Here is a 15512-nt window from a genome sequence, read left to right as displayed (position 1 = left end):
TGTCTGCCCCGGGGCCCCCAGTCCCTTCCCATCCCCCACCTTAGGCTGATGGCTTTAGGGATTTACAGGTATAATCTTCTTGCAGAGGTCACAAGAGCCTAAGAAGGACCTTTCGGGCAGCTGCTGTGGGGTGGCTGGCTAACTTCACGCCAGGTCAGGGTGGGGTGGAGGTGCCAGGAGGCTGGAGCGCGAGGAGGGGGAGGTAGGGTTTGCGCTACGCTAATCCAAGGATCCTGACAACTCCTGTGAACTAGAGCTAACCTTATGGGTTACAGAGGTTGCAACTGGCAGTGCACCTGTTGCATCCAGCCCACAATCACAGGGAAAAAATGCTTTTCATTGAATAAATGGACAACACTTAAAAATTGGGAGATTTAATAGATCTAGCTTTTTATCCTCTCTTGAAAACTAAGAATGTCTGCCAGTGCTGGGCCTGTCTTCAGCATGGCAGGCATAGAGCGCAGTAGTGGCTGTCCTCTGCACCGGGAGCAGGGAATATGTTGTTCTATAAGCCTCTGGCCCTAGCCGGCCAGCTTTTCTCTTACCTGACTTGCTTGGTCCTTATAGCTTTTAAGTTTACCATTTCTGTGCAATACAGCCATCTCTATAACCACTGAAGTACCCAACTTGCTCATAGAGCTACCCAAATGCATCATTAACCAATATTTACCAAGGGCCAGGTACTGAGCAAAATGCTTTATGTACCAGGTAGACACTGTTACTGTCTCTCGTGGAGTTTACAGACTGGTGTGCAAGGACTGACTCCCCAAAAAGCCAGTATTCCTGAACCACATCTTGATAGTGAGGCTCTTGGCACACCCATGACCTCAGCAGTAGTGGATTGGAATCCAGAATCAACTTGTTGCAACTGTTTGAACACAGTTATTTCATTGTTTAGGGGTAGGGGTCAGAGGTGAGCTTCCCCCTCTGGAGAATGTGTGGGAGTTTGTGGGGTCTCCCACAGAAACTGCAGGACCAGAGGCTACTGCTCCTGACCCATATGTCATAAGACAAGTCCTAAGGATGTCCCTTCTCCAAAGGACTGGCTACCCCATCCCAATCCATGCTGGCTCAGAACCAGCAGTCACAGAGGCCTCCTGAGGCTGACATTTAGGCACTGGCTGCCAGCCCCCTGCAGCCTGCCTTGGTGAGGCCACTGTAGCTACAAAAGCCAGTAAACCTGCTATTGGCTCTTATAGCCCCCGCTTCCAAATCCTGATACCCTCTAGAAGTACAAACAAGAAGCCCAAGGCCAGGTGTCCTGAACCAAGGCTGAAAGCTGTAGAGAAGCTACACCCCAGACATCCTTAGGAGAACTCTGGGCTAAGCAGATGGAGAAGCCCAACGAAGCTGTAGAGGTAGGACCTTTTGACCCTTATCAATGCCAGGAGCGGTGCGTCAGCAATCTGTAGGAGGAGGACGTTTGGCAATATGAAAGCATGGCCACAAAATCTTTCCATTCCTCTCATTGAGAACCAAGATCTATGTTACCTCCCCTTTAATCTGGATGCTATGTAACTTCTGAGGTTAAGTAATGAAAGGCCCTTCAACATCCCCTGTTCACTGGACCCCTGAGCTGACATGTTAGAAGTCTGACTACTGTGATGCTGCCATGCTGTGAGAAAGCCCAAGCTACAAGGAAAGGTCATATGTGGGTGCTTCAATTGACAGTCCCAGCTGAGCCCAGCCTTCAAGTCCCCACAGCCAGGCACCAGACACAGGACTGAAGAAGCCTTCAGATGATTACAGCCCCTAGCCCTTTAAGTCATCCCCAACTGCTTGAGCCTTCCAGCTGAGCCCTAGACATCACAAAGGAGAGACAAGTCATCCTTGCTCTGTCCTGACCTGACCCAGAGAAATCTGTGAACACTGTGAAACGGTTGTTGTTTTACACCGTAGATAACCAGGCAGGCAGAATTCATCTCCGAGGGACTGGTTCTTTTTCCTTGAAAGCTGATTCATGGCCCTTTGGTTATGGCAGGAAGGGTCCCAGTTCATCTGCAGAGAAGAGCTGCAACAAGGAAACTGGATTGCTTTGCACGGAGGAGCAATAGGAATTCAGGAGTTGTCTTCTTGTAGCTAAATGATGAGTTGTAGGGATAAGATTCGAACTGGGAGAAGAGAGGATACAGGAGAAAAGCTTGAGTAAAAAGAAGGTGAAATGGTAGAAAGCTGGACTCTAAGAAGGAAAGTAACTGGTGAGAAATTCTGATGGATGGCCAAGGAACTCGAGGAATGGAGATGTCTAATGTTCTATTTTAAGTTGGTTCCTGCTCCTTGGTGCTGCTCTATTACCTCCAAACTTTCAGAAAAAGTCTGGTATGTATATACCACCACCTCCTATGAATGATGCTTAGGGAATGCAGAAGGTGGGGCACTGTCCACAGTGGGACACTTTGTGGGATCAGGTGTAGTGGGAGGACGGCAACCCTGGCAGCTTGTTGGAGACTGAGAAGTTAGGAGCAGGAATGCACATGCAGAGGAGACCAGGAGGGCATGCCCCTTCCCAAGAATCCCTGGGCATGTCAGTGAGCATACTAGACTTCCCCAGATGAAAGGTGACAGACTAGAGATAGTCTATCTGGATTTTAAAGGAAATTGTAACCTTAGAAGGCTGGAAGCTTCAGACTGTGAAGATGTGTGGCCAGTGGTCCTGGAACTAGGGGTCTGTCTACTCTGCAGTAAGCAAACAAGCAATGAAGAAACCCAAAACCAGGACCTAGGACCAAGGGCTCACCATGGCAAAATGGGGAACAGGGACCTGGGAATGTATGTCCTCAGAGAATAAAACCTGGAAGGAAAAATCCCTTGTTGCAGCAGAGATGGAGAGTTATAAAGAGAAACCACTTCCCAGGCTAAAACATGGTCCATTATCTCCAGAGTAAAACTCTGGAAAAAAAATTCTGCTAGCTAGAACCAATGTGCTCCTAAGACCCACCCTTTCCCTTTAGTTTCCATTCCCACTGCCACCACATTTTACCCCAAGCAGCAATGGTTTCCCTTTAACATTCTGTGTTTAACATTCCCTTTAGCACAATCCCTGTGTTCCTCTACTGCAGCTAGGAAGGACTAGCTTCATTAATTTTAGAGGAAAGATTCAGGAAAATAAAGAGTTATCACATGAAATGTATAAATGCAGGGCCCGGGACCCTGCACCATTCCACTGGCCATCTGCAGATATCTATACTCTGATTCCAAAGGGTGGACTTCCTACCGGATTTCTTTCCTAGACATCCTGACAATGCCCAAAGTCAAGAGGTGAAGAAGCTCATTTCTGTTCTGAGAGACGGGCTTCATGTCCAGATGACTAGCACCTTGAATAACCTCACCAACCGATGGTCCGTCCCTACTCTCACACTCACAGAGAGTGGCTTCATCTTCAGAAGCCCAGCTGAATAACCACATTGCAATCAAATCACTCCTGCTATGGACTGAATGTTTGTGTCTCCTCCGGACTGATATGTTGAAACCTAAATCCCAAAGTGATGGTATTAGGAGGTGGGGCCTGTGGGAGGTGATTAGGTCATGAGGGTGGAGATGGGATTAGTCCCCTTTATAAAAGAGGCCTGAGAATCCCCTTCCACCAAGTGAGGATACAGTGAGAAGATCAACATCTATGAACCATGAAGCAGGCCTTCACCAGACACTGAATGGTGCTGGCACCTTGATCTTGGACTTCCCAGCCTCTACACTGTGAGAAGTCAATTTCTGGTTTTTTGAGTTTTTTGTTGTTGTTGAGACAGAGTTTCCCCCTTGTCACCCAGGCTGGAGTGCAATGGCGCGATCTCAGTTCACTGCAACCTCCACCTCCTGGGTTCAAGTGATTCTCCTGCCTCAGCCTCCCAAGTAGCTGGGATTACAGATGCCCGCCACTACGCCCAGCTAATTTTTGTATTATTAGTAGAGACAGGGTTTCACCATGTTGGCCAGGCTGGTCTCGAACTCCTGAGCTCAGGTGATCCACCTGCCTTGGCCTCCCAAAGTGCTGGGATTACAGCCGTTTCTGTTGTTTTTAAGCCAACCAGTTTATGGTATTTTTGTTATAGCAGCCTAACTAGACTAAGACAACCCCCACTCCTATCTCTGCCTGCCAAACACACAGTGGCAGGAGATTCTTCACATAGAGCACCCTCTCAGCCCTTCTATGAGTCCTCAAGTCTTTCTGCAAGTGAAGAAAGGAGTACAGATAGGGATCTGAGAAGTTCTGAGAAGTGACAGGTAACTTTTCTTAACATCCCTCACTCTGCTGCCAGAGGAAGGAGCAGGCCTTCATATATCGTAGATAGGTATGTAGCACCACACTCGATAGCTCCAGCTCTCAGTGAATGGTGGAGATGCCTGCTGTGGGCTATTTGGAAGTCTGAGCAAGGGGCGGGGGGAGCTGGAAGCTGTGTGGGCAAAGATAGTCATCAGTGTGAATGTTCAGCCATTTGTTCCCAAGATGGGGAGGGTGGGGGAAGCTCTTAAAATTCATGGTAGAATCAACCATTTTTGAAAGCCATAGATTTTAAGGACAATCGCAAGAGTGGGACTGTTTATGCAGTGAAAAGGTTTATTGAGTATCAGGAGTTAAGGTTCTGGCATTTAAAAAATTTGGAAAAAGATTTACTTATATGCTTTTTGTTGTTGTTGTTCTGTTTTTTTTTTTTTCCTACTGTAGACAGAAGAGACAGAAACTATAAACTACAATTTGGTTTCAATTCAGGTCACTAAATGCCATTTCTGGCATCCCTGAACTTGTGAATGACCAATGATCATATGATCATGTGAGTTACTATCATCTCTAACCTGTGTACAACTGCCACAGCATGAATTAGGCATGTTATTTAAATTTATTATTAATATTTGAATATATGCTCTCAAATATAGGCAACCTTTTTTTTTTTTTTTCTGAGATGGAGTTTTGCTCTTGTTGCCCAGGCTGGAGTGCAATGGCGCAATCTCTGCTCACCACAACCTCTGCCTCCCGGGTTCAAGCGATTCTCCTGCCTCAGCCTCCCGAGTAGGTGGAATTACAGGCATGCACCACCACCCCTGGCTAATTTGTATTTTCAGTAGAGATGGGATTTCTCCATGTTGGTCAGGCTGGTCTTGAACTCCTGACCTCAGGTGATCTGCCTGCCTTGGCCTCCCAAAGTGCTGGGATTACAGGCGTGAGCCACCATGCCAGGCCAGGCAAGCATATTTTAGGTAGAATTTGGAGGAAAAAAAATGCCTTTTGTGCTTTGTAAGTTGAAATTCTACCATATCTATTTATAGTTGCATGACTGTATGCTGCAGTCTGTATAATTGTGAGTTTTTAATTTAATGTATTATTAAGAATTTTCAAACAGTTAAATCTGAAAATAGATGGGCAGTTAATTCAAGTAAGTATTAAGAGAGAGTTACCCAGGTAACTTTAGAAAGAACATCACATTCTTTCTGAAGCCACAAATATTTATAATGATGTAAATAATAAAAGGCAGCAAATAGGAAGAGCTGGGATAATAGAAGCCCCAGGGAAGTCAGTGGGAATCCCTGCATGGAGCCAGAGGTGGGCCAGTCAACCAATGCTAATGGTCCTGAAGGCAGGGCCCTCACAGTGTTCCATTTCCTTAGCTTGGTGTCAGAAAATGCCATAGAAAGTTCTGGGCTCCCCATGAGGCCGATTAAAGGGCTAAGAGGACAGATGGACCCAAATGGGCTTCAATGTTTGGGTGAGGAAGATGCAAAGCACATGAGCCAGGTGAGTAGAGAGATGACGCCGGGATGGCAAACATGAGTAGAGGTAATGGCATGCCAACGAGGACCAGGTGAGACAAGGTAGTTCTTATGGAGAAGATGATCAGGGATCAGACACTTTCCTTTCTCTAGGTAGCAGGATGACACAGAAATCCCTCTTTATCAGGAGTTTAGGAAATGAAGTGTCAGGGGTCCCCCAAACCATCCCTAGGTTTGATGATTCACTAGGAGGACTCGCAGGGCTCAGCACAGAATTGTATTCATGACTGTGATTTATTACGGTGAAAGGATTCTGTGTCAGTGTCTCCAAGATCCAGCTCAGGCTCCATGATGCACTAGAATAACTCATAGGTCTCAGAAGCGGCTGTTATACTCACCATTATCTCTTATTACAGTGAAAGGATACAGAGTAAAGTCAGCAAAGAAGAAAGGCTTTGGAGCAAAGCCAGGAGAAACCACAGGCTTCCAAGTGAACCCTCCCAGTGGAGTTGCATGAGGACTCACTTCATTCTCCCAGCAACAGTGTGTGACAACACATGGTGGTGTTGCCAATTGGAGAAGCTCACCCAAGCCTTGGTGTCCAAAGCTCTTAATGAGGAGTCAGTCATGGAGACATGCAAAGCCTGTGTAACTGACCTCAGCTGCCCCAATAACTCCCTCTCCCCCTGACCCCCAGAGCAAAACTAAGAGTTCATCATAAGTCATTTTATTAGGATAAACTTATTGGGTCAAACTGATATAGCCTCTCCCAAGGCCCCAGGCATACAAAAACATTCATCAGTCAGAATATTCCAAGGGCCCCCAAAACTCAAGCACCTGCACCTCTTCTCCAAGGACTGCCTTCACACAGCTGGAACCACTTTGCTCACCTTTAAAAAGAGCCATAGGTACCTAGGATCTGCCTCCACACTGGGATGGCCCTTGCCTAAGCCTGACAGGTGCAGGAGTGAAAGAGTGAGGCATCCTTGCCTTGTGTGTAGACAACGTTGAGGTGTAGCTTGTACTCCAGGGTTTCCCTGTAGGATAGTGTTAACTCTAACCTCTATGAGACTTTGCCTGAAATCACTCTCTTGCTTGACTTCCTTTTTTCTCTTGTCCTCCTACACCCACTCCTTTACTTGTCTCCCTAGCAGCATTTCAGTGATGTGCTGACACTGGCTAGTTCCAAAAGCTGATTGTTAGCAACTCTTCCCAACTCCATATTCAGAGATATCCTGTTGGTAGCTTTAAACTGGTCATGGTGGAAGTACTCACTATAGAGTATTTGTGGAAATTGTTGAATGCTTGATTTATTTATCAAGCTTATTTATTTTCTTTCCATAAAGCCAGTTGTTACTCATTTACTATCACACCACTGGGCACTTCCTTAATAAATCACTTGAATATGAATGTTTGTTTCAGTGTCTACTTCTGCAAACCCAACCTAAGAAAGAAACTACCTTGGCAGTTTTTTGAGAGTCAGGAAGCTCAGAGACGTAGGTTGAAATATATTTATTATATGAGGCCAGATGATCCACTATTTATTTGATTTCTGAGTGGACTAAGGCAAGAAAGGCACCTTCAATAGATTGAAGCTGAGGTGCCGGCTGCTCTGACTCTTGGGCTTGATGACCTGCAAGTCCAATAGTGCCAGACGTATCTGTGTTAGATAAGAGCCCTGTGCTGAGTCTCTGGAAGGTCATGTGGAGCTTTTAGGTTTGGAGCTGGACCCTGCCTTCTGCAGCAGAGAACTACTCATATTTGCAAAGAGAGAGCTTATAGTGTGCTCCTGGGCCCTAATAGAGCTTGAATACCTGATGTGGGACATCAAGACACTATGTGACTAGATCTTCACATAGTAATCTGGGACACCAGTCATAAATTCACCCAGGCATGAAGTGGGTGTTTTATGTTTACCAGTTCACCAGTCAGAAACTAGCAATTCATTGTATGATTGTATGATGACGATTTGGTGTTGGATCCAGACAGGTGCCGAAGGCACAAGTAAACTATATGAAGACACGATTCAAACTCTGTCATCTATCCCTGTTGCTCCAACCTCCTTCCTGTGGGAGTGTCCCATACCACCACTGCTGTAGGAGGAAAAACTCTGAGCCTGATGTATGGAGGGGTTGGCTGGATACGGTGGTGTGAAACAAAAATGAATTCCAGCTGTACCACACACCCACTCAGGAGAGGTTCTTAAGCTGAGTGGAGAGGGACATCCTCCTAGGGGGAAGAGACTTGGGCAGTACATTTGGCCATCCACTTTGTATGCAGGGAGGCATGGCCTGAGGCAATAGTACACATGGACTTCTAGGCACTGGAGAACAACTCACTTGGGAGGTCACAGGCCTGTATGAAGCAAGACTGGAATATTGGAGAAGGAGGTATAGGGGAGATGCAAGTGGATGGACTAATGGGAGTGGGACAAGACTGTGCAGAGCTTTATGCCTCCTGTCAATGCCCATCAGAGAGCATCGGCTGTGCAGGGGGCACTCAATGAGCAGGTAGGAAGAAGGATTTGTCTGCTGAATATCAGTCAGTTTCAATTCTCAACCAACTAAGAGCTTGGGCCCATGAACGCAGCGGAAACAAGGCAGAGATGAAAGCTCTGTACAGGCCCAACCACAGGGACTCCCTCTTACCAAGGCTTATTTACCTGCCATTGCTGCTGAATGCAGCAGAGAGACTGGATCCTGGTTATGGTGTCATTCCTTGATGGGACTGCCCCAGCACTTGGTGATGAGTTAATGACATCAGATTCCTTCCACCCTGAGGGGGCAGCAGTTTGTCCTTATTGACAAAGAAAAGATGGACACCTTTTCTGATTTATCTTCCTTTCTTGTTGTGCTTCACTAGTGGTTTATAGAGTGTCTAATTTTTTTTTTTTTTTTTTTTTTTTTGAGACGTAGTCTCACTCTGTCGCCCAGGCTGAAGTGCAGTGGCACGGTCTCGGCTCACTGCAAGCTCCGCCTCCCGGGTTCATGCCATTCTCCTGCCTCAGCCTCCTGAGTAGCTGGGACTACAGGCGCCCGCCACCACGCCCGGCTAATTTTTTGTATTTTTAGTAAAGACGGGGTTTCACCGTGTTAGCCAGGATGGTCTCGATCTCCTGACCTCGTGATTCACCCGCCTCGGCCTCCCAAAGTGCTGGGATTACAGGCGTGAGCCACCGCGCCCGGCTATAGAGTATCTAATTTATCGGCATGGGATCCTGCATAATGAAGTCTCAGCTCAAGTGTCTATTTTATGATAAAGGATCATGCAAAGGGTCTTGTAAAAAGTCTTCTCATATATTGCATTATTTGTAAACAAGGGGTAGAAAGTGGGAGTGGCTTATTAAAGCCCAGGGAAGAAGCCAGCTTTGGGATGACACCCTGTGGGTTGGGTCACTGCCCTCCAAGTTGTAGTATATGCACTAAACTATCAGATGATATACAGTGCTGTGTTGGAACACACAGGGCCAGAGTAACCAACAGGTAGAAATAGTACTGGCCCCTTTCATCACCACCCCAGCCAGCTCCTTGTAGAAACTGTGCTTCCCATTTCTGCAGCAGGCTTCATTGCAACAGAGGTCCCGATTCTCAGGGAGAAATCTTCCACTGGTTAACATGAGAAGTTTTCCATTGACTCTATTGCTGGGTCACTTTGGGCTCCTCCTGCGAGTGGACCATCAGATAAGAAAAGTTACCATATTGGAGCTGGCAATCAACCCCCATTCTGAGAAGCTAAAGTGGCTGTTGCATAATGAGGCAGGGAGGATTCATCTGAAACTTAGTCGCTGGAGTGTCTTTTGGTGCCTTCACGCTGAGTGATAATGGTGCATAGCCAACCACAGCCAACAAAGTAGGGTAGTGGCAAGACAGTCAAGGGCCCAGGCCCTCAGGAAGAGCAGCCCAGACCAACTTTAGTGTTGACCAGGCATGAAAGAAATCTGGAATTGGTGGGTTGGAGGGGGAGCGGGGAGATGATGAATATTAATTGTGGCTGAGGACCAGCTGCCACAGGGGACTATAGTTTATTCCACTAATCCTACCCTTGAAAGTCCCTTTTCTTTTTTTAAGAGCTTGCATACTCGTAAAGAGTCCACACTTTAAAAGAGTCAGTGATAGCGTGGACTTGCTGTGGGGGAGGAGCAGATCTGAGCAGTGTAAGGGGGGTACCCTCTCTAACACTGGGGGTGCCTCCTTGATTTCAGCACTGTGGCGGTGGACAGCCCCACACGCAGGGCTCACATCGCACCTCAATCTCTCTTAATTAGCTAGGGAAGGATGCAGCCCTGCTGTAGTTGTAGCCTCTAAACATGAGGAAGTTAGCCAGCCTCCTAGGAGAATTCTTCAGCCAGTGGGGTAACTGGCTAAATTCCCCAGCCTTCCAGTCCCTCAGTGGGAGAATTCTGAGGGGTATGTCACATGGCTCCTTGGAGGTTCCTCAGTGGGACTGAGTCCCTGTTGCTGCAGAAATAACCAGCTTGATACCTTCAGTTGCATTAAGTTCTTCCCATCCTAGTCTCCATTTGCTTTTACTTCTAAGATCATATTATGGGTTAGTTTTGTCCCCCTTAAAAGATATGTTGAAGTCCTGGCTGGGCGCGGTGGCTCATGCCTATAATCCCAGCACTTTGGGAGGCTGAGGCGGGCAGATCACCTGAGGTTGGGAGTTTGAGACCAGCCTGACCAACATGGAGAAACCCCATCCCTACTAAAAACACAAGAAATTAGCCGGGCATGGTGACACATGCCTGTAATCCCAGCTACTCAGGAGGCTGAGCCAGGAGAATCGCTTGAACCCAGAAGGCAGAGGTTGTGGTGAGCTGAGATTGTGCCATTGCACTCCAGCCTGGGCAACAAGAGTGAAACTCCATCTCAAAAAAATAAATAGATAAAATAAAAAAAAATAAAGGCTTTGGGGGCAGTATCAAAGACCGTTCCTTGATCTCAGACTTCTAGCCTCCAAGACTGAAACAATAGATTTCTGTTGTCTTAAGCCACCAAGTTTATGATACAACAGCCCCCTCTTATTCATGGTTTTATTCACGGTTTTGCTTTCTGCAGTTTCAGTTACACGCAGTACAGTAAAGATATTTTGAGAGGCAGAGGGGGGAGAAAGAGAGACACTACATCCACATAACTTTTATTACAGTATATTGTTATAATTGTTCTGTTTTATATTAGTTATTGTTGTTAATGTCTTACTGTGCCTAATTTATAAATTAAACTTTATCATAGGTATGTATGTTTAGGAAAAAACACAGTATATATAGAGTTCGGTACCATCCATGGCTTCAGGTATCCACTGGGGGTCTTGGAATGTATCCTGCATGGATAAGGGTGAACTGTTGTACTTATTATGGTAACCATAGGAATCAAATGCAGATCACCTCACACGTAAACTATTTTTCCCCAAGTCTTTGCCACATGTTCTGTTGCAAGGGGACCCAAACTATGTTCTCCCTCCAGCTGAATTTTTATATCTAAATCTGGGGCTCCCATTCTCAGCTAACCATTACCTCTGTCTATCCCTTGCGCTTCCAATCAACAAAGCAATTTTACTGGGACCATTGGACAGGATCCTATCTTGTACCTCTCACTTCTCTAACCTCCAGAATTTGGCAAGAGTCCCTCACTTTCCTGTCCAGAACTCTAGTACCATGTGGAAAGTCCAGGTTCTCTTATAAGCATCACCCTTTCCCTGGAAGGAAAGCTCCAGGAACCTCATTTTGGTTGTCAGGTCCTGAGCTAGGCAACAGCAGCTCCAGAATTTCTGTATAGAGGGGTTTGCAGATTATAATCTGATTGGAAGGGGAGTGGCCCATAGATTTACTTGAAACTGTGTTATCAAACCAAGTTTAGAAATACTATGTGTTTACTTGGAGTGATTTTGGGGGTGGGGATAGAGGAAGATGGTTTGGTTTCATCACTCTGCGGCTCAAAGGTGGCCAAGGGAAGCAGCTCCAAAAGCTTTGGTCACTTTTTTGGCACCATCCTGGCCTCTCCAAAGCAGAAGGTGCTTTCTCTGGGCAGGCCCTCAGAAAACAGCTCAGGAACTAAGGGAATGCCACTGGCAACCTTTGGCCTTTAAGTGGTGTAAGGGTGTCCTCTAGTGGCCATGACTCAGAAAGCCTCTGGCATAGAGCAATGCTCCTGAGACTGGTGGCCTGTTATAGTTGGGACCAACGTTGTGGGACAGAGACCACTATAAAATTGATGACCATCATCATGGGACAAAACTTAAGCAAAGTGCTGGAAGACCCTAATGAGACAGAAAATACCTTCACAGGACTGACAGACAAGATGGATCAGACAAACTATCATGGGACAAACATCTAATTCACAGCTTAGATCATCGCCATAGGCAACTGCTTGCCTTCTGGGAGACATCGCTGGTGATAAGGGGGATAAGGGGGACAAACAAATGGAATTTTGTCAGCTTGCAAGTACTTGCATTACTGAGTATGCATGAATTCCTAGACTTTGCAATGAGAAGCAAGTCAGTGCTGGCAATTAGATTTCTATCTTAAAACAACCTGGGTTCTCTTTGAACACTCCTGGAAATGCTGACTATATCTAGTATGTGGGGAAAATGCTAATTTCTTCATCAGATATGCTCAGAACCTGAAGTCACAGTTATAGGCTGCACCAAGTAAACTTTCAGTAAGAACTGATTCCTCGATGTTCTAAGGAGAGTGGAGTGAAGCTTGTTGGGGTTGAGTCTGGCTGTTGTTGGCAGCTCTGTGGGTGCTGGGAGGGGAAATGGTCTCTCTATCTGGGATGGGTGGGGCAGAACCAGGTAAGACACCAGTGCCCTGCCGAAGCCCTTGTCTCATTACACTGTCCTGTGTCAGGGCAGGGAAGACTCAGTTTACCTGTTCAATCCTTCTTGCCAGAGCAAGAATCCAGCAAGACCCCCACACTTGCTTCCCTTCATGGGTCCAAAGATCTCTTGTGGGCCACATTCTTCCCAGCTTTATAGCTTTCTGGTCCTTGCTAGAAACCCTCTGTACTGGCCTCCCAGGACTCTCCTGACCCACGAGACTCTAAATAATTCTCTCTCTTAGGATTCCAGCAGAGGTCAAGGCCTCACTTGCCTTCAAGCAGCCCACAGGCTCAGGAGAGCCATAGATTGTGGGTGGGAAAAAGGAAGTGGGATCAGGTTCCTACGTCCCTAGAATCTCATTTACTCTTCAAAAGTTAATTTGATTGAGTTCATTTTCATGAGGGCTCTAGCTTGGGCAATGGAGGAGTTGGGGAGGTTCATGGTATGGGCTTTGGAGGGCAAAAAGTGGGATAATATTGTCTCTGGTCCCTTCTCAGTTTCCCATGCCCTCCGTCCGTAGTGTCTGAATCCTGTGGAAAGGGGGCATGCAGAGCCACAGGTGCATTTTCCTGATGGTCTCCTTCAAACCCAGAAGTTGAGCAGCACGACATGGGCTTCCCAGGTCACAAAGTATGACACAGAGCAGGGAAGAGAGATTGACCTAAAGAAGCAGAAACTCAGACATTTATGTCTGCACACAGTTGTCGACCATGGAAGATATCTATTAGCACAAAATCAGAAAGAACCCATATGCCCAACACTAAAAAATCATTTAAGTAAATCATAGTTTACCTGTATAACAGGAACCTATAAAACTATTTAAAATAAGGTTTTTGAAGATTTAATGACCTGGATAATAATCATTCTAAAATGTTTAGTTTAAAAAAAGCCAAAATAGAAAATTCAAAACACTGTTTTAAAAAAAGTTGTTTGTAGAGAAAAGGGATTGGCACATGTTAACAATAATGACCGTTGAGGGCAAATTTGAATTATTTCTATTTTTTTCTTTCTCTTTTTTCTATATTTTCCAATCCTTAAAGATAAATGTTACTCATAACAATGAAAATATCATTGTTCAAAAAAGGAGATTGAGATTTTTGTGAGCTGGTCTGCCCTCCCTGTCTGGCCCTAACAGAGAGCACACCAAAGTCATTGTAAGGTCATACATATCCCTTGTCCCTTACAGAGGTGGTTAGAATATAGTGCAGTCCTCCAGCAGACCAATTTAGCAACAGGAACAGGGGGATCCTGTGCCCACCCCTGCAGAGAGCAAAAAGACAGTCTCACTGTGTGTGCTTCACCTGATCCAGATGGAAGCACAGATCCTGGGATCCCTCCTGAGCTGCCGCTAAGAGGAAAGGGGCCTCAACCCTTCCCTCCGCCCACCAGCTGGAGATAGACACAGCCTCCAAAACTGCCTGTTTCCCCTTTTCCTCTACCCCCCAGTTATCATAAAGCGTATATTTATTCATTCAATGCTAACATAATATTTGGCAAATAATAGAAGCCCAGTGAATGCTAAATGAATGAATGCCGCCTATGGAGCAAATGCTGTTAGTGTACCTGGGGTCAGTGGGCCAGTGAGATGCTTTAGGGACTCATTGCCACCTGAGATTAATCTGCTTGCTGGGTCAGGGGGCCCACAGAGACACAGTTCTTACAGAGCCAGTATGCAGAGAGAGTCAGTGTTCCTGGGGATGATGTGTTCCCTCGGGGTTGCCATATTCCCTTCTGAGTCAAGTGATCAAGGTGCCCTTGAGGTTGGGGTTCCATAGGATCAGTGCATCCATGGGCTTGGTGTCAGGTTGTCCACTGGATAAAGATTCCCCTAAGGTAAAAATGCTCATGATCTCAGTGTAAATTGAAGCCCATCTGAGAAGGTACAGGAACATACAATTTATGCCTGTGAAGCTAATGTTCTCTGTCAAAGCAACCATCAAAACCAAGTTCATTACCACTGGGTAACTGGTGCTGAACAGATTCTCAGGGGAATAGAGAGTTAAGTGAGAAATGGTGGGGTGGTGGGCCCATGGCTTAGTAGGACAGGGTGGTTGGCACGGTATGTGGGACTGGTTGAAAGGATCAGTTAATTTGGGTGGCTCTGGTCAGTAGAATGATGTGATATAATTTTAGGAATAAAAATGGATTAGTAATTTGAGGGTTCTAGTCGGGAAAATGATTGGCTAGGGAGTTCTTGGGAAGCTGTTTGAAGGGCTGGGTAGAAAGAGATTTGGGTAAAATTGTCGACAGCCTCAAAAAGGGAAATTACTGTGGTAGGGTGGGCAGGCAGCTGGGGGCGGGGAACTTTGAAACGATACCTTAGTTATAGGTGTTGTGGGCTTGTTCTAATTTTCCATATACTGTGGAAATTCCATCTCAGCCGTAACTTCCTAACCGCTGTCAATGGTCACTGCTTCCACTTCCTGCTCAGCCTGTACTCCAGGTCGGGCAGGTGGTGGGACAGCCTGTCTCAGGAGTGCTGGGCCACTGTTTCTCTTGTGTGTTTCTGCCTCTCCATTTCCTGGGCCTCATCCCGCCCTAGGACACCTTTACTGCTCATTTGGACGACTCCAATCCATCTTTCAGACTGCCAGTGGTGTGATCACCCTGAAAGGCACCCCTGCCCTCTCTTCTGAAGCTTCTGGATGCTCCTTCAGCTATCTTGGTACCAACATGTCTTCACAGACCATTCTCTTGGTCTCTTCATTGTGTCTGGGCCACAGCTTACCTCTGCCTTGTTCAGCCTAGTCTCACTTCCAGGTATACCTCTTGGGCATCCTGTAAGCTCTATTCCAGGGCTCTGGTTCCATTTCCTCAGTGAAATGCCTTCTCTAGGCTCTTGTAGCAGTTTACAATCTCAGTTCCAGAAAAGACATCCTGCTTTTGGCTTTGCCTTGAACAAGTTAAGCTTCCTGAGAGGTGGTCAGGGTCTCAGTTCTTCTGTCCTTCACTTCGCAGAAGAGGGTCAAAGCCTCCAGGCTCTGAGCAGCCTC

The sequence above is a fragment of the Gorilla gorilla genome, chromosome 9, assembly GCF_029281585.2.
Source record: "Gorilla gorilla gorilla isolate KB3781 chromosome 9, NHGRI_mGorGor1-v2.1_pri, whole genome shotgun sequence".
In the NCBI taxonomy this organism is placed as follows: Eukaryota; Metazoa; Chordata; class Mammalia; order Primates; family Hominidae; genus Gorilla; species Gorilla gorilla.
This window is presented reverse-complemented; position numbering follows the sequence as displayed.